Here is a 19,805-nt window from a genome sequence, read left to right as displayed (position 1 = left end):
TGTTACGCTATGACTGATGATTTAGTGCCGAGTTATGTAGATGATGTACGATATATGGACTATAGTTGGTATAAATATTTTGGATGTTGAAATTAGATTGATGATGATGCAAATTTTTAATGTCTCTAACTCTTAGTAATCATATCTACACTAAATCCTTTTATTCTTGATGATTATAGTTAAATCATTGATGAGTGTTTGACTTAATAATTATATTAAAGCAATTTACTAATCGGTTAAAAGTTTGGGGAATATCTTTTGAAGCAAACGACATGCTTCCCTTTTTTTTTGTTGATATTATTTATATATATATATATATATATATATATATATATATATATATATATATATATATATAATTTATATCTATATATATATATATATATATAATTTATATCTATATATATATATATATATATATATATATATATATATATATATATATATATATATATATATGTGTTGGGAATTCTATCATTCTGTAAAAATCTTTTGTCTCCTAGCGAGAATACCATACTATTTGCAAAGAACAATTCAGATTGTTGTTACCGCTCTTTGTTCTGACACAGGATGGATGGGATGGTCGCATATTCATTTCATATAAGGAAGACAGAGATCTATACCACTATTGAGCGGATAATTTTATATTGGTTGGCTTTTGTTGTACTTCTGATTGATTAATTAACAATAAGCAAAAATAACAGTTAGTAATCCTTCGCCTTGGACTTTGTGTTATTTACAAATAATTAAAATCAATAAGTTATTTGTTAACATTAACTAAAAAAAGAGATAATTCACTTAAAGAATTTTGAAAAACCTAACAAAAGCTCGTATGGTAATGACCATAATATAAAATGGTGACAAGCCATTACAGTACGCGACCATTGCTCGGACCGCCCATTCGCTATAGAATTCCGTATATGGCGTAGGTGACCCGGTACAGTAACCGTGGTTCCAACAAAGCTCGACGACCGTTATACGCGAGACGCTTTAAAATTTACATTGGCCAAAGTTAATGCAAACAATCGTTGATTATGTGTTTAATCTTGGGCCCGCCCCTTTGATGTTTGCGTTAGTGTTTTATAAAATCCCTCATAATCCGAACGGCCGGAAGTTTGAGCGAGCCGGGCGACGGTTTCATGGCGAGGCAAATTAAATTCGATTTACCTGCCCCGGAAAAGTCGATTGCAAACAGATAAACGATACCGCTTCCTGTAATACACATATTATAAGGGGGGATATACGCGTGATTGGATCGCTTTATCCCGTGTCGGTCGGATCATCATCAATTATTTGTTACTAATTAATAATTGGTTTTAATTTAATTTAATACGGGGTGTCTCAGAATTTGGGTTTAAGATTTTAATTAAATTCAAAACACAGATTGTATTATTTTAGGAATCACTAGCGATTCTCGCCCCGGCTTCGCACGGATATTATGCCAATAGACCATCAAATAAAACAATCAATGCATGTGCTAAATATTAGGGAAAAACAAACAATGTAATAATAGACAATTTATTTTCTCTCTTCTTTGCGTAAATTTATGCTCAAACTTGAGTTTATTTATATAAACAATTAATAATAAACATATCTAAAATAAGAACGTCTATAAGAAAATACGTGTAAAGAGTAACTAAAAGTACAAATACAAATCAGTAGTACGTATGGTGAAGAAGAATTACGAAATGGGTTTTTATTCACTAAATTAATAGATTACTTGTATAATCTTATTTTAACGCCGATTCTGTCGTCGAACCCAATTGTTGATTTGAAAAAAATAACTAAAAATCGCCCGTTTCCTTAATGTGTTGATGACTATTTTACTTATACTTAGATTCTACACTCTGTTTAATTCGATGGATGCATTTTGTTTTACGACTGAAGGTCCTCTCTCCGGTTCTTGATGGTGGTTCTAAGACTAGTCCAAGAAATTTTTTCTACAATCATCTATGATTGCAGCAGGCTCAATCATTTATGAGTTCAAATATGTCAGACAGTATTGTATCTCTTTTTAACTGGAATAATATGAGAAGGAAATTATATTCTGGTTCTAAAACTAAATTACATATTGTGGCAGGTAATACATTAAACCTCTTTATGGCGTATGTTTAAAACTCTTTGGATATACTATAGCTTAACTTAAAATGTGAGTTCACTGTTATTTTTTATAGACTATAGATAAAATACATGGAATTATCAATAGAATTTCACATCGCGCAAATGGCCTCCAAGGCTTTGCTGTTATGGTGTTTTCATCCAATTTAGGTAGAAGACAAACCTCAAATTGTAGAGCCTAAACTTTTACTTGCAAAACTATTAAAAAACAATAATCTCGGTCCAAGCAATAGTCCATTCCAGTAATCAAAATGTCGAGGCTGCTAAAATTATTTTTTGAGACAATTAATAAAAATTAATGGCTTTTTTGATGCCAAAAATTATTACTCAAATTGTTCCAATTAGTCATGCTATATTTTGAATTGTTTCATACCAGTTACAAAAACACATTATTTAAAGATATTAGCTAATTTTAATTAGGATTCAACAAGAATATTTTACAATTAAATGATAACTTCATATTTTAATGTTCTTAAATATAGACAATCTTCTTGCATGCCACATGTCTACCTTATATGATCAGTTTACGGCGAGCCCGAATTAATTTTTTATATCAACCATTTATAGTGGCAAATGATGCACCTTTATCGCTAAAGTGAAAATAAGTTGATCATTACACTTTTGTTTTAGTAAACGTTTCGCCTTGGTATCAAGAATTACTAGAAATAATACTATAATTGTATGCTACAACTGCTCGATGATAGTGAACGAAATATCCGAAGGTTGAATAGATTAAAACGCGATCAAATTCTAATTAATACAAGTTTGGGTCTGAGGTTTTATATCTTGACTTATTAGAATAATATCCAAGAAATATTACTAGCTAGTGAAAAAACAGTTACATTTGTTTTTCGGACTTTGCATAGAGTGAAAGAAAATTGCTGTCTCTGCTGAACTTGGGATTGTGTTGGTTGCAGTTATTTTATACCTATATTAAAATATTTCGTTATCTTTATTTCAATTTATTATACATACTATTAAAAAAAATACAATTAGCGTCCTTTAAAAAATGTAGTACAATTTATGAAAGAACATCGTTAGAGATAAGAGAATTTCAATTTCACTAAAAAACCCCACGAGACGATCGTCGTTCTTTTGGTCGCCATCAAAATTAAATGAACTGACGTGACATAGCTACAGATGATTGATAATGAGGATGAAGAATACTCGTCGTTAATAGTATTCTACTAAATCGAGTCGAATTGTGTTTAAGCCAGAATTGAAAATGTAAAAAGTTTTTAATAAAAAATTATATTAATGAACATAATTTAAAATAAAAAATATTAAATGAAATGATCTTTTATTTATATTAATTCGTCACGCGTAGCTGAAGTTCAGCTTGATTATACAGAAAAAAAGGGGAAGTGGAAGTCTGTAATATTATAACCGTAACACAGACTACGCATATTTAAAAATTGGTTTGTAGACTCTAGGATATGCAAGATATAATTGCTAATGAGAAAATAATTCAACATCTATATCTAAAGTTATCTGTAAGTTGCTTTCGCATGTGATGTTACATGACTACCGATGTAATATGAAGACTTTTTAAAGTTGAAGTTGAAGGCTCAAAGAGAAGTATGTTTCAATGCTTAGTTTTTATGCAATATATACTAGGTATAAGTAGAAGTTGATCTTTTGAAAACTGATTTGTATTTAACGAAAATAAATATGTCTAGCTTAATCTTCCAATTGTATTACTACATAATGATCTACATTATTAATGTTTTTGTAAAAAAAATTATCGCTTTTTCTGTTTGAGTACCTTAGATCCATGTAGGAAACAGAAATACGACACGTCTTTTGACGCTAAATATCATTTTCAAAAAAACGAAAGTGCTGCTGAAATATATTACGTGGCATCGATCAAAGCAAACGTAATAAAAAGGCGGGCTGTCTTGTGAGGGCAATAGTTTGGGGTAGGGCTTTCTATTTAACAGTTCCCATATAGGTTTACGCGTACTTTCCAATATATGACCGAGCATTTTGTTGTATGTAAAATCTCTGAAGAAGGTTTTGCATTTGACTTCAGCTTCCATTATCAATGCTTTTATCAACAATATCAGACTTAACATTTGTATTAAAAACAAGCTGATGAAAGACCTGTGAGAAAATTATTCATATTAAAATATAAATCCTATTTTCAGCGCATTGGCCTTAATGTAATTTTAGGAGTGTCTAATGCAAAAGAATATAAATTATTTGCATTAAGAGTTAAAGGTATTATATCATATAAAATGATGCGTCATTTCAAAATAAAATAAAGCTAAACCATTATTAAGATCGTATGACTATGACTTGAAATAATTCTAAATAATAATAATAATTAAATAATTATTGAAATAATATAAAGAAATATTAAATAATATAAAAATGTATGTTTGTGGAAATTTTAAAATAATTGACATAACTTAAGTTAACAAATAACAATACATTAGGTGTTAAAACAAGTAAGATTAAATTGCTTTTTGGTTTGTAATTTACTGTTTCAATAGCTGAAAAGGAAGGAATTTTTCTCACTAGCTTTTTCCACTGATGAAAAATGCGTTTATTACAACAATTCCAAGCTTGAGCAATTATAGGTTAAGCCCTGCAAATTATCAGTATCAATCAAATATATAAATTAATGTTTGTTTGTACTCGATCCGAGCCTAAACCGCTGGTCCATAGTAAAACTTTGTAGTGGGTTGTACTGCGTAAGTCTGCGAAGGTTCCTACATCAAAATCTACCTACCCCCCTTATACATAGAAATAAAACTGTTCATTATATAGTTTGTCAAAGAATATATATGAAAGGACGTCAAAATCTAATAAAATTGGATATTTAGCTGCTCGAAGTAAAATGTTGCAAAGCTATGTAAAATGAGAGTGTTTGTTCGAACAACCTGTTTATTAATAGGATTTAGTATACACATTATTATTTGAATTTTCTTGTAGTTCCTACACAAATTGGTCAGATTTTCCCGAAGTGTGAGCAAATTTTTATACAAACATATTTTACAATATTTTTAGATACAAGCGAAATCCAAAAAAGAGCGAATGTTTATTTTATGTATTTTTAACAATAAAACAGTGTATGTGTAATTGATTTAACCATTTAGCAGTTCATATTCTAAGTAATATGCAACTATTTCAAAAGCAGACAATTGGAATTCTAATACAATATCTAATTCAGTCATTATGTACAATATATTAAGAATATAAAAAACCAAATTAAAAAAGGTAATAATATATCAAATACTTATATCAATTAAATAATCAAATAACCATTGCCAAATAACTTATAAGAAGATTATACTAAAATGGCTGGTATTATGCCAAAGAGTACAATAAAATAAAACAATAAAATTTTAGATTATATCGGTAACCAATATGCATGTACAAGTAAAATTACAATCAATCGATCGACACAATATTTCACATTGTTAATAAACCTTTGTAAAATTACAACAACAAAAGAAATTATAAAGAAAGTTTTCTAAAATATTACACATCTAGGTATAGCTATAAATATAGTCTGTATATTTTAACAGGTCAATTAAAAAGTCGCCGACCTACCATAGTAAAAAACATTTTTTGGCCAAAATTATTTTTTTCTAATCAACATAATTCCCTTCAAGCTTGATATACTGATTATAGCGATCCTCCAACTTTTCGATACCATATTTGTAGTACGATTTGTCCTTTGCTTCAAAACAGGCCTCAGTTTCGGCGATCACCTCTTCATTTGACGAAAATTTCTTCCCAGTGAGCATTTTTTGAGATCTGAGAACAGGAAATAGTCGCTGAGGCCCAAATTTGGAGAATACGGTGGATGAGGGAGCAATTTGAAGCCCGATTCATGGATTTTTGCCATCGTTTTCACTGACTTGTGACACGGTGCATTGTCTTGGTCAAACAGCACTTTCTTTTTCTTCAAATGCGGTCGCTTTTCGGCGATTTCGTTCTTCAAACTGTAATGATATATAACATTCGCTATTAATGATCCTTCCTTTTTCAACGTAGTCAATGAACATTATTCCGTGCGCATCCCAAAATACAGACGCCATAACCTTGTCAGCCGACTGTTGCGTTTTCCCACGCTTTGGAGCGGGTTCATCATATGCAGTCCACTCGGAGTCAAATAATGGAGCAATGTTTCATCCATTGTCACATATCGACGCAAATTCTCGGGTTTATTACGCTTGATCATATTCAAACACTGCTCCGAATCATCAACTCAACGTTTTTGGTCACAAGTGAGCTCGCGCGGCACCCACTTTACGCAGAGCTTTCCTATACCCAAATATTCGTGAATGATATGATGTACACGTTCAGTCGATGTCTCTAGAGTGTTTGCTACTTCATTCAATTTCCATTTATTTACGGTCATTCAAAATCATTTTGTGGATTTTTTAAATGTTTTCGTTGGTAACAACCTCTTTTGGGCGTCCACTGCGTTCAGCGTCCTCGGTGCTCGTTTCACCACGTCTAAACTTAGTATATCAATCCTTGATGGTTGATTTTCCTGGGGAAGTATCCGGACACTCGGCATCAAGCTAAAGTTTTGCTTCAACTGTATTTGTTCCTTTTAAAAATCAATATTTTATCAACACGAGAAATTCCTTTATATCCATTTTTTTCACAATAACAAAGTTGCTTCACTCAAAATGCTATAAATTACAAACTAATGATCCAACAGCTCTCAAAATTAGACACGCATCTTTTGAGGGTTAGGGCTAACTAAAAAATATATGGATTTAATTAAGTAACAAATAATTTATTTTTAATTCAATTAAACAACTAATAATATTTTTGTGTTTTATTAACAATAAAATATTACTCAACTAGAAATACTGAAATTTTTAAAATCATAAATTAAGTTTCAGTAACTTTAAAATAGAGACAAAAGCTAAAAGTCGAAACCTGCAGGTTAACTGTATTGCTATAGAAATCAACTAGTTTAACACGATGAGGGTGTAAAATTATGAGCCATAACTTCTGCATTGATTCATAGATACGCCCTATATTGACCACGGCTTAATGAGAATTTATTTGTTGAACTTTGTCCTTGTTTCAGAACAACTACGACGAGATAACGACTTCGCCGAATTACCAACGGTAAGTTAATTACCAAACATCCTACGTTATTTTGCGCCTTCCTCTTTTACACTGTCATATTTCATGACTGAATGCCGACTTTATTTTAGAATTGTGCTAATATCTTCCTGAATATTTTCTAAGTTTATCGAATAATATCATTATTTAAGTTTGAGAGTTTTATGAATATTTTAATATTAATTATTAATTTTAGCTTTAATTGTAAAGTTTGGGGAAAACAATGGGGGACAAGAAGAAAGAGTTTTCGCTATTTTAAAGTATGTTTCTTTGGGATAAAATATTGTTAAAAATATTAATTTTCATGAAAATTTTTAAATTTAATATTTTAATGTTGAAAAATAAATATATTATAGATGTAGTCATTAGGTTTTCTAATTTTTCTTGTAGAAAAAAGCAGTGATTCGATTTAGTCGAACTATGCTTCATAAATCCAAACAAAAGAAATACGCGATAATTTGAGCATGTGTTGATTTTCTTCCAAGTGGCTGCTAGCTTTGCTCATACCGGACTGTCAATATGTCGATAATAACGAGCGCTTGTTTGGGTTTTTTTAATATAAAAATAATTTCCAACATTCGGATTGTGATTATAGAAAAAGCTATCATGAAAATAGATGAGCATGTATATGTATTGTGCTATATAATATTTTTCTAATTAAAAAGCATATGGCATATATATAGCAACTAGTTATTAATATTTATTAGTTACTAGTTTATATTTACTAGCTAACATTAACTAGTTATTACAAGCATCTTCTAATTTTCTTTCATATATCCTTAAAATCAAGGTATAAGGTTTCAGACCTAAACTGTTTATACTACATTTATAGTTAATATTTTCAATATATCAGCCAATATGGCTATATTTTATGACATCAAAATCCTCATCAGAATATTGAAATGAATTTATTTACTTTTGAAAAAAATATATTGTTGAACAACGTAGTTGGCTTGGAGATTAATTTTTTCGTATGTTTCGTATATGTCCGCACAAATATTTACAACAGCATTAAAATTTTGCTATATACAAAAATAATTTTAATGATCTTACATATTTTTCTACCCAGCACTTCTTTTACGTTTTAAGAATTTGTATATGCTCTGCCTTGTTCTGCTTATTTCTTTTATAATTTTAACTTTGTAATTTTGACAACAAAACTGTATACGAGTTTTATAAATAGGTTACGTAAATACATTATACTATTTGGACAGAATTAGTATTAAATTTATTCATGCAAATTTCTCGTCCAACTTTACCTAAATCACAATTCTAATTACATAGTCATATATATGTTTAATTTTCGTCCTTCCAGTATTAGGGAAAATTTGTAATATATGCTTCTGTAATAAAACGTGAAGTACTCAATTACTCATTGTTTATTCCACCTGTAGAGCGTGTCCGAAAAAAGCTCATAAATATTCAAGTTGGCTTTATTTAGTCTGGAAAAGTTAATAACACAATAAACAATTAGTCAGAGCGCGAAAAAAAATCGTATTTACATTCGCGTCTCGTTCCAGGCGCAAAACACAATCAAAGCAACGGCAGCATTAAGTGGAGAGTTCTTGTCAGAATTTCAGTAAAAGCTTGCGGAGGAAGGTGAAAAAATAATAAAAACATCACGCCTTTCAAATTTGATTATTGTCTTCTTTTTGCGAATAAACAAAAATAAAAAACAGGAACTGAAGCATTCAAATGTTATTTTCTTCCTGTCATCTTAATAGAGGAAAACAGTCTCGAAAATGAGGGTCTTTTAATGATCAGCGCAGCGGTATTTGTAGGATACTTTGAAATAAGTGTGTAGGCGTTGAGTTATTTGAATATTCTTTTACTTCTCCATAGATCTGCTAATGCAATAGATAAGCAGATGACGTACTGGTCACAACATAACGTAACATAACATATATTTAATCTCCGAACACTCAAATTTTGTGTATCAATTTTTGTTTATTCACAATAAACAAAACAAATGAAACCTAACCTTAAATTTGATCGACATTGTTATTTACCTCGATATTACGTTTCCAATCCATGTTAAATATTATAAAAATAGTAAATACAACAAAATGGTATCAGAAATAAATTATCGACGCTGAAGCTATCAGCTATGTTCCGTTTTGCCTTGTAAGACTGTATATATATTGTATATATTTATTTATATGGAAAGAAATCAAAATATATAGCAGCAATATTAATTTGTCTAATATAATTATAGTGTTAATATTACACGACAGTTTACAATGTTAACTAGTTAACTAATATTATTTATGACCATTGTCATAACTATTTCATAAATAACATATGTTTGAATTAAAATTTAATGGATTTTACAATTGATATATGTTCATACTGTCTGTCTGATATTAATATTTATCATATTAAAGGCATTCATTATCCATATGACAAAGGAATGTTGATTTTGGCCATATATTTGATTAAACAAAATATTTGTATTTATGTAGAACTTTCCTGTGAGGAAAATGAATTCTTTTTATATTTGTATCCTATTTATATCTTTTTTTAAGAAAAAAAGCGTTATTTAAATATGTATCTATTATACACCTTATAATACCCTCTATTTGAATTCAACACCTTTTTTGCTGTGAAATATTGGCAACCTCAAGAAAATAACAGTGCAAAGGAAATTAATTGGTGAGAAATATTTCTAAAAGAATAAATGATTGGCGAAAATGGTTCATAATCTTTATACACAATACGGTTGGGATACTGGAATAATTTCATAAATTGTACTGTGACGAATAAACGAAAAAATTAAAAGAAAATTAAATATGTTGTAACCTAACATTACTCGACATCAAGAAACATGAGAGTCTTGGTGAAGAACTAAGGACATGTTCAGGGGAAGATTATTATACATCAACAAAAGGATGTTGGTTTTTTAATTAAAATCATCCTAACAATTAATCTAATTTTTACCGTACTTAACTATCAGAACATATGAGACCCAAAACCCTCTTCAAATTATATTACCGTTTGGTAAAGATTTTGTACATTACATGTTCGGTGTTACTGTTAATGTTATTGGCTGGCATGTGGACAAGGGCATTAAAACAGCCTTGTACATGGATTCATCCTTTTTTAAATTTTCAGTTGTCAAAACACTCAAACATATAATAGAGTATGAGGGTAAAATTTTGTTATGTGATCAATTTTTAAAGGCACCCAATCGCATTTTGGTTCTTGAGGTTTTCCTTGAGGTATTCTAATTTAGAGGCATGGATTTTAGGTATTTTTTACGTAAAATTTAAAAAAAAAAATATTTTTGCTATGTTACAGACTGATGTGGTGTCAAAAATATGGTCTAGATCAATGACATGATTGCAAGCTTCCTAGTTATCTGAAATAAACAGAAAAGAAAATTCCTAATCTATAGAAGCACTGATACCGAAAAAAGGCAAAGAAATTTGTTTAGCCAAATAACGGCTGTCCGAAAACTAACGAGAAAATATTTCATTACATTTCCAAATTTTTTAAAAATAGTAAAAATCCAAATTTTGTTATAGTTATACTCTGATATAACAAAATATTTGAAATACCAACAGTCTTGTAAAAACGTTAAATTAAAGTTAAGTTAAAATTTGTTAGTTTAAATAATCAGGTAAAGTTCACTTTTTTAAGTTAAGTTAAGTTACGTGCTATGTTGTTAAAATAGCTATATCTCCGAAAATAATTTAAATTTTGAAAAATCCTCTAAAAAATCCTTTGAGAGGTACATTCGTAAGGAGTCGTAAAGAAAAAATATAATACATTCTATTTTTTTACATTTTTAGATAAGAATAGCCCATTAAATTAATGAAACATATTTAATGTTAAATAACACTATTATTAAAATACTATTAATATTAATACTGTTAAATAATACTAGAGAGGTAATGCTTTTAAATAGTGGTGTTTAGAAGTTAATTCGATATGATTTAAGCCAAGAAAGAATATATTGTTTATATTTCAGCCAAATATTATATAAAATCAAAAGATAATAGCAAATCATTAACATGGATGTTACAAAATTACCCCAAAATTAATTCGGAATTTAAATATATTATTAATAATTTTATGGTTTATTTATTACAATGCAATAACGTTTGCATTTCGTTATATATATATATATATATATAAGTTGTTTTATTAAATTTATATCATTTACATTTACATTCATTCCTTCTATGGGGCATAGTTCTAAGCGCGTTTTTCATGAAATAGTTTCACCTAATCTACCTAATCAACAATTGCATATCCAAGTACTGTATGTATGTATTAACTGTATTTTACTTTCATTAGAGAGAATATTTACCTACTTGTGTCTTTTTAAGTCATACTTAGGAATTTCTCTAGAATTTCCTCTGTTACTGCCTGTGTACATTTTCCTTTATAAAATTAGATTTAATCACTACATTATTCCTAACGCCTTTGCCATCAGTCAAGCATTTAGTATTAATTATCTCCTCTTAAATTCTGACGTAGTTCTCATGTATAATCTAAACAATTACACATATATCTATGCACATAAAATTTGACACCCTACAATATGATTTCCTACATTTATACTATATTAATTATGTACTCATCTTTAGTTGTTTCTGCTCTTATCACTCTGTGTAGGTAATGCGAGCTGCAAATGCAGTGGTTAGTCCCCAGCCTCCTTCTTCCATCTTTTGAGCGACTGTCATCGCATTTCCTCTATAAGAATAAGATTGGGACTGAATATTCATACGAACACTCTAAACTCATATGAATCGTTTGCTTTACTATCGATAATTATAGTTTGTCTGTCTCCTTTAGCTATTTACTCCTCTTCCTGTCATCATGAACGTTGACATTTCGCTGTAGTGTATGTTCATTTTATCTGTATGAAAATACAAACGGGCCTTTCCACTGTTTTAAGCGAAAACTCACAATAGTATAGTCGCAAAATGACGATAAAATCATCCTAAGCGACTAAATAAAATAAAAATTAACGAGGATGTTATATTCAAAAATAAAACACTGATTTTTACACTTGACAATAACCGGAATATAGGTAAGTTGAGTATTCTAAGAATCAATTCAAATGTTAAAGGAATTTTAGCCTCACTATAATAAGAAATTTGTTCTCTATCGTCTCTAATGTCGGCTCTATCGATACCACAAAACAAATTTACAAATATATCAAATCCAGGCTCTCCAATGGCGGGAAACCGATCCAGACCTAAAGAATATGAGCGATAGTTGTTTCTACGTAAAACCATCCATCGCTACGCTACAGCGAAACTAAATAAAATTTCTATTAAAAACGAGAAGTTTTCCGCGGCGTCATCGATAAAAATAAGCTTCCAGGTCGAATTTCAGCCCCATCAATCTCGCCGACCTATCAGATCAGAAAAATCAGTTAGCGATCATTTATCACGCCCCCATCTTGACCGGACACCACTCGCATCCGTATCGGTTCCGGTCTCGTGACCGTCGAGCTCTGACGGTCATAGTCGAATCGTAACGATCTGAAAGCGTTAGAGAATGTTTTCTGGTGTTGTTTGTTTAATTGGGCGGTTTTATTAGGCGAGAGCGGCCGGTCCGAATTTTGTCTTGTTTTTCTTTCGATTGGAAAAGTTTTGTTTTGCGGAAAAGTGTCAGGATATATCTGGGTAATCGAGCGAATTAGGATATCGGTCGACATGGGATTGTGTTGATATAGGGTACTTATTTGATTTTGAATGGTTTAACAAACATTAAATATATTTATTCCTTGAGATGTTTAATTAATTTAGTATGTAGCACATTTTATAAATTAATTATATTGTTAATAAATAATTATACGGGTCTTCAAGAATTTTTTAAGGGTTGTTTAGGTTTTTTTTTAAATACATTTGAAAGTCCCCTTTTACCAACTAGGGATTTATCTGGACTGGACCTACAGTTTAACGTGGGCTCTGAACCACGGTCCTCAGCATTAAGCCTACCGACTGGCGAGTGACCAACTTTAAAAATCATCCTAGACGAGATCCGGTCGTTCCCATTCTGGTTATTGGCGTGACAGGGATCATTTTCCTTGTCTCGGATTTTACACTCTTGCCTAGGATAATCACAAATTTTAAACAATCACTAACATAAATTTACGGCCCTGACCCAGCAGGATTCGGCCTGCGGCTATCGGACCAGTAGGATGACCGTTCTATCGCCTTTGCCACTGCGCCACCAAGCCGGCTTATTTAGATTTTATAACGTGACCTTTATGTAACTGGGTATGCTAAAACGACTTCCTTTTTGTCGTAGGGAGACACTTTTCTTGAAAATTTCGATAACTATAATAAACGAGTTATTAGGAGTTGAAAAATATTATTTTATTTACAAACCGTTTACGATACATAAATTTTTTTAATACGCGTTCACTAAAATATTTACTTTCTTTCAGTAAGGTCCCGCTTTGTCCATTTTCACCTGTGGGAAGAGCCTTGAAGGTTTCTCTGCGAACAATAACCTCAAGAGTAACCCAATATCATTTAGACGATCCCTTTTCCTTAGTGTCTTTTCGTTTTTCGTTTTAATATTCTGGTGAAATAATTCACCTTGCTCTTCACTCACATCTCCCAAACTTTCCGGAGAGTTCTTGAAGTGGAAATGAATAAAATGCACATTTATTCGTTAGGCAATCTAAAGCTTAAAATGCTTTTAGCATTATTTTGATGATTTGTTTATAGTTACACTCTTTATGATTGCCTAAACACTTCTCTATGATCTCCCTAAAAACCGTGGTTGTGATAAAGTGTTGGTCAATCATTTGTCACATCAATCAAAAGCCACCCTACATTAGATGGTCTGGCGAAGAACGAAGAACACCTTCCTTCACCTCTGTTTCTGGGAGGCCTGTAAACTCTAAAACTATGTACTTGAAGAAATCTGAACCTTTGGAATATTATTTTAAAAATTGCTCCATCAATTCCAACTTTATATGCAACGATATTAAAGGAACTTTATGTGGAGTTACCATTGTTACTTGAAGGATGTTATTTTCACCTTTTTTTCGTTCAATAAATTGATCGGTCTCTGGGATCCCAATGTCACCAAAGGCCGCAACCAATACAATTACCCACTACACTTTCTATTAAAAAGGTTGATAAGTCTACGGCACCATGTGCAAAATGTATTAAGTTCTCATTCAGCAGACATTTACAAACCATTACAATGTTGCACCATTGCAATGGATTATTCTTAAATTTTACCCTGATTATCGCATTTATTTCATTTCGAATAGGATCTTGGCCAGAAACATGTAGAATTTGTCTTAAACGTAGCTTTGGAAACACTTATAGAGGCCAGTGTCCAAGCATCGGATCTATACAGAAGGATTGGCAAAACGAGGATTCAATAAAGCATGATTATATGTTGAATTGGAATACTTCCTCTGTTTCATACGCACTATTTAGAAACTTGCAGAAATCACTTTCTCCAGTTGTGGATGTCACTTTCTTCCCGTGCAGCGCTTATCATAAAAACTTTTGTTGCGCTTGCTTTAACTGGATGCCGTTAAGTTTTACAATAGTAAACGACCCATTTGTCAATACTCTCTCCTTTTTTCAATCCATATCTTTCAATACGAACTATATTAGGAAAAATGGTCGAAACTTCAATCCCTGTATCAATGAATCTAACTAGTATATTAGGAACTAGTATTCATAGATTTGCTAACCGGTGCCTGAAGACGATTTGTTTTTTTTTAATTATTAGTACAATATTATTTTATGAAAATGAGCTAAATCTACAATTAACAATAAAACTCTTGGGTGGTGTAGATTCGCATTGCGAAGGTGTTTTATGCCGAAAAATATTACCAACCTCAACAATCTTACCCATCTTTACTTATCATATTTGCCATATATGATCTATTGCTATTTTTAGAGTTTAGGTATTTTCAAGGGAATAACATGAAACGACAACATGCATATTCATCCGAATAAAGTAACAGCACTACAACGCTTAAGATAGATTATTAACAAATATAAAATCTTTGAGTAGTAAAATTTTTCATAGCACATTTATTAATGTGAAAATCTAATTATGTCACATGAGGGATATTTCATGCAATTTTAGCGAAATACCTCTGTATATTTAGGCGGTAAATTTAATTCGAAATATCACGTTAGGCAAAAAGCTCATCGGATCCGACTAAAAATTAAACAATCGTACCTATTACTTGGAAGATACTCCCAACTTGAACTGAATAATAAAACCTTTAACTATATAACACTACCAAAACAAAGTTTTTCGGTTAATTAACAATGATTATCGATACGTAAAGAACTGAATGATGACATCGATATGGAATGAATGTCCATGAAGTTATCTAATATTTCACCATACCACATTAAAGAAGGCACCGCAGCCATGTAGAAGCAATATAAATAATTGAACTTGCACTAAATCAGAAGATTGAAGCAAACCAAACCACACGAACTAGCATAAACTGTATAAGTTTTACTATTAATCTTATCTTAAGTTAGTCCAATTTAATTTTAATTTAGGAAATACACATTAATATATTCATCCAGCATTCGTCCTGCACTCAGAAGCGGAAAAAGCTTTGGAGAGATAGAGACTTTTAGAAAGGTATAGTCATAGTCTGTATTAGGGCTTCGGATTGTTCGAAATTTCATGTATTCACTGTTGCAGTTTACTTAATGCAGAGACCTCAAAACTGTGAATGAAAACATTTAACTAAACTACCCTTTAATGAAATTGCTGCAGTGTATGACTGCGTAAAGTGTAATTTTATGCTTGGAAACATTATGACATTATTTAAGGTACTTACGAGTATATCACCATAAAACTCCCATAAAAGATAGAATATAATCTCGAAAATTGACTTATATATCAAAAGTCAAACATATGAATAAATAAAAAATAGAGTTACTTAACTTCAAATAGTAAGTTACTTTGTTATTCTCAACAATTCTATATAATATTCTTACGTTATATACGAATCATGAATGGTAATGCTTTCAAATGTCTGATCTACCCAAAACACCCTGTCTTCGATCTCTGTCTCGAAGCCTGCATTCACTTATTGAAATAGATGGAGAATAATTGCCATAAGTTTCACACAACATGTAACCATCAACCGCCTCTTTCTTCAAACTGAAATAAAAATTAAAATATCCCGCAAAAGCCCATTTAAGCGATCCCTATTCGGATATTTTCAACGCACTGAAATATTTTTTGTTTACATAATGTTGTTCATCTAAATGACAGATGCCGAAAATGTAAGCCTGCCATGCTTCAATATCAAGTTGGATACAAAAGTACTTGAACTGATTTAACACGCGGTACACACTCTGTAATAAATCCTTTTAATATAATTTATAGGTCAATATATTATTATATTATAATTATATATAGTAATTTCTCTAACAGAAAATATAGTTTAAAAAACTCAGTCATTCTCAGATGATAAATATAGGTATTTTAAAATTTTTGTAAAATGACAAATTTAGGGATTTCATTACAGAACAATGGTTAAAATATCAAAATTTTTCGAGTGTGCGATCAGACACCGCTCCCTTTTTAATTTCTCGATTATTTCCGGATTTGTAAGTAAAATTCTACTGTCGTTACGTATTCCGTTTTCTGTATTTCTGCATGTTTCAGCCTCCTCTTTGTCCAATAAATTCTTTATCAAAAGGTTTTTGGGTCCATTTACTTTCAAATTGCAAACAAAAGGCAAAAGTATCCTTCCTAAATATCAAACGATCCGAAATATTCTTCCTTTGCCTAATTCTTGCCTTTGCCTAGTGTCGGGGGTAGGTTTGGTTATTCCAATTTATCTTTGATACATGTTCCCGTTCTGCACAATTGAATATTTCGTACTGTTATTCCTAAAGATTTCATTAAACCGGAGTCGGATGTTTTGTGCATCTCTCTGTCTCGCGGTCTCGCATAATACATTTTTATCGAATGTTTTTTAGCTCCATTTACTTCCAGCTTTCAGATGGAAAGTAAAAATGCCTTTTTCCGAAATATCAACTCATCCGTGACGCTCTTTCTTTACTTAGACTCCCACGTCTTTCCTCATGGTAGCGCTTGTTTGAATATCTTTTTGAGGAGTTTTAAAAAAGTCGACGGATATTGCTTACTCATATATTTATGATATTATGGTTTTAATAATGCATGACTTTGTTGTATGTCTTTTTGCTATATGAAACAGCAGCAACACATATTATTCGTAATATATTCTTTTCTTTTTTTCTTTGGGTTATTCGATGGATCTCGTATCTAAAATAAATTTTGCCATTTGGTTCATCGTTTAATATTTCGATTGAATTTATATTTGATTAATCTCTCGAATAATATGCAACGTCTCGAACTAACGCATATTTAGAAAAATGTATTTTCTTATACAGTCTGAGCAATTATTATATTTAATTTAATACTAAAATTGTAATTAAATTAATAATATAATATTGGTATAAATTAATTACTTGCGCTCTGAAGAGACGTAGGGTTCAGATATCGGAAGAAGGTGTTAACTTGACTTTTTTCAAATGCAAAAGAGATTTTATTTGTAGATTACGTTCAAACAATCTTTAAGTTTGTTCTTAAGCAAATAGGAACTGTCAACTATTGATAGATGAGTAGATAGTAGATAGATAGAGTAGGTAGTAGTAGTCTTTAATGTTACTTTATCACAAATTATTTGCAATTATTAGATTAGCTTTTTTTTCTTCATAAAATGTACAATCGATGGCTAAATTTGATTTTATATATTTGAACTGATTACTCATCGATTTGATGATCTCTCTATTAGTACGAAGTATCTTCGATTTTATTCAACATTATCAACACATTGTAAATTCAAATGCACATAATCTCGTACAAGTTTTAGCTGAGCTGTGGCTTTAGGTAAGTAAATTAATTTAAAGAAAGCTTTGAACAATTAAATAATGACAATCAATGGAAAATATAAGAATATTCGTATTGGGAAGCGGATAATTGTGAATTAATTACTTTTACCATCTAGTTTTTGATAGTAAAATATGTTATTGATCATATGAATTGATTGGATGTTATTTTATTTATTAATGAAGATAATTTCCTTTCTTTGGTTATAATATACAATCACCAAAATCTACAAAAGGTCGTTTATTAAGACTGATATTTCGATCAACCCTTAAAGAATTAAATTTTAAAGATTTGGGCTACCAGGAGAGTTTTTCTAAATTGTATAAAAATAAAATACAGAAGTACTGTAAATATTTGTATTTTAAGGTGGTTCTTATATTATTTATATAGTAAATGAGAGGAAGAAACAAAATTATGAGAGTGACGAACAGAGAATAAAAAAATATTATACCACAGAAAAAACGGAAACAGCAATAATAATATAGAACAAAGAATTGATAAGCGATGACAGATAACTCGAAACAAAGCATAAGAGATCAATATGGAGAGAGAGAGATATGGAGAAAAGTGGAAGAAAATACTATTAGCTATACGATAAATAAGACAATATATTGGTAAAAATGGTAAGCGGACAATGAGTGATCTACTACAAAGGACAAACTAGCTTAATTTCGACAATGTATTTGTGAGATGTTTTAATTTTCGTGTAAAATCTACTAACATTAATTTATATTCTTCAACTCAAAAAAAAACCGTAACCCTCCAAAATTCAAATTATCTATAATTCTTGCCTTCCCTTTCTCGCGATAGCACGTAAGCTCGTGGATATATATATATATATATATATATATATATATATTTTTATTTCGTTACGTTTCAAATCGATGCCTCCTTACTTCCTGACAAACAGTACCCGAAGAAAGAGAACATCCGACCTACCAGTATAAACAATCGGAAAAAATATTTCGCCGTCCTTCTTTTGTTTGGTTTGTATAAAGAGATGTTGAGCACGATTTCTAGATCGATCGGAGCCTCGCTCGTAATTGCTTTACATTTCATTAACGAATACATTTTCAATTTTTTTCATCGATTCCTGATCGAAGAAATCAAGGAAACGATTGCTTTTCCGATAGCGTATTCGGCTCTGACATTTCCAGCGTTTAATGTTTATATTAAAGCAGAACAGAACCATGTAAAAGCGCGTTGTTGTATTCGTTTGATTTTGAATTTAATTACGAAGCTGAAATCAGTGTTTTTTTATGGTTTAGTTAGTTTTTTTGATGTTTCTTGAATTTTTATTGGTTATTTTAAGCACTTACTTAAGATGTCTTACGACTTTCAGCCTCAACTAAGAAAATGTGATTCTGGCTTTTAATATATCCAGATTTTCTTTAGATATTTTATACCTTACATTTTTTCATTAAAAATAAGTTTATATTAATAGTTTTCTCAGGATCTTACTCAAAACGTTAGGAGCAGTGGAGGATGTTAGGAAATATTTCTCGATTGTTTATTGTTGGAATTTGAAAGATGCCTTATCAATTTCATCGTTCTTCCGGACGCTATAGAAAATAACATCCTCGAACCCCCCTGCCTCTTCACCACCGACATTGTTTTCTTTTAATTTCTGCGGACTTTATTGTTATAGGGAATTTAGGAATATAAATTAATTAAATCCTAAGTTCTAGGGCCGTATCTGGTCT

The 19,805-nt window shown here is 30.7% G+C and overlaps 1 long non-coding RNA gene across 1 annotated transcript in view; it reads left to right on the top strand.

Moving 5' to 3' along the window:
• LOC143194775 (uncharacterized) overlaps positions 1 to 19,805 on the top strand; it is a 427,558-nt gene that overhangs the window by 310,273 nt on the left and 97,480 nt on the right. The window contains exon 4 of the long non-coding RNA XR_013005379.1: positions 7,178 to 7,218. This is a non-coding gene — a long non-coding RNA (uncharacterized LOC143194775). The remainder of the gene's footprint in view (positions 1 to 7,177; positions 7,219 to 19,805) is intronic.

Source organism: Rhynchophorus ferrugineus, unplaced genomic scaffold (assembly GCF_030347505.1).
Source record: "Rhynchophorus ferrugineus isolate W39M unplaced genomic scaffold, kcgeb_rfMv2 rfM4, whole genome shotgun sequence".
NCBI lineage: Eukaryota > Metazoa > Arthropoda > Insecta > Coleoptera > Curculionidae > Rhynchophorus > Rhynchophorus ferrugineus.
Note: the sequence above shows the minus strand (reverse complement) of the source record. Positions and strands in the feature narration are given on the sequence as shown.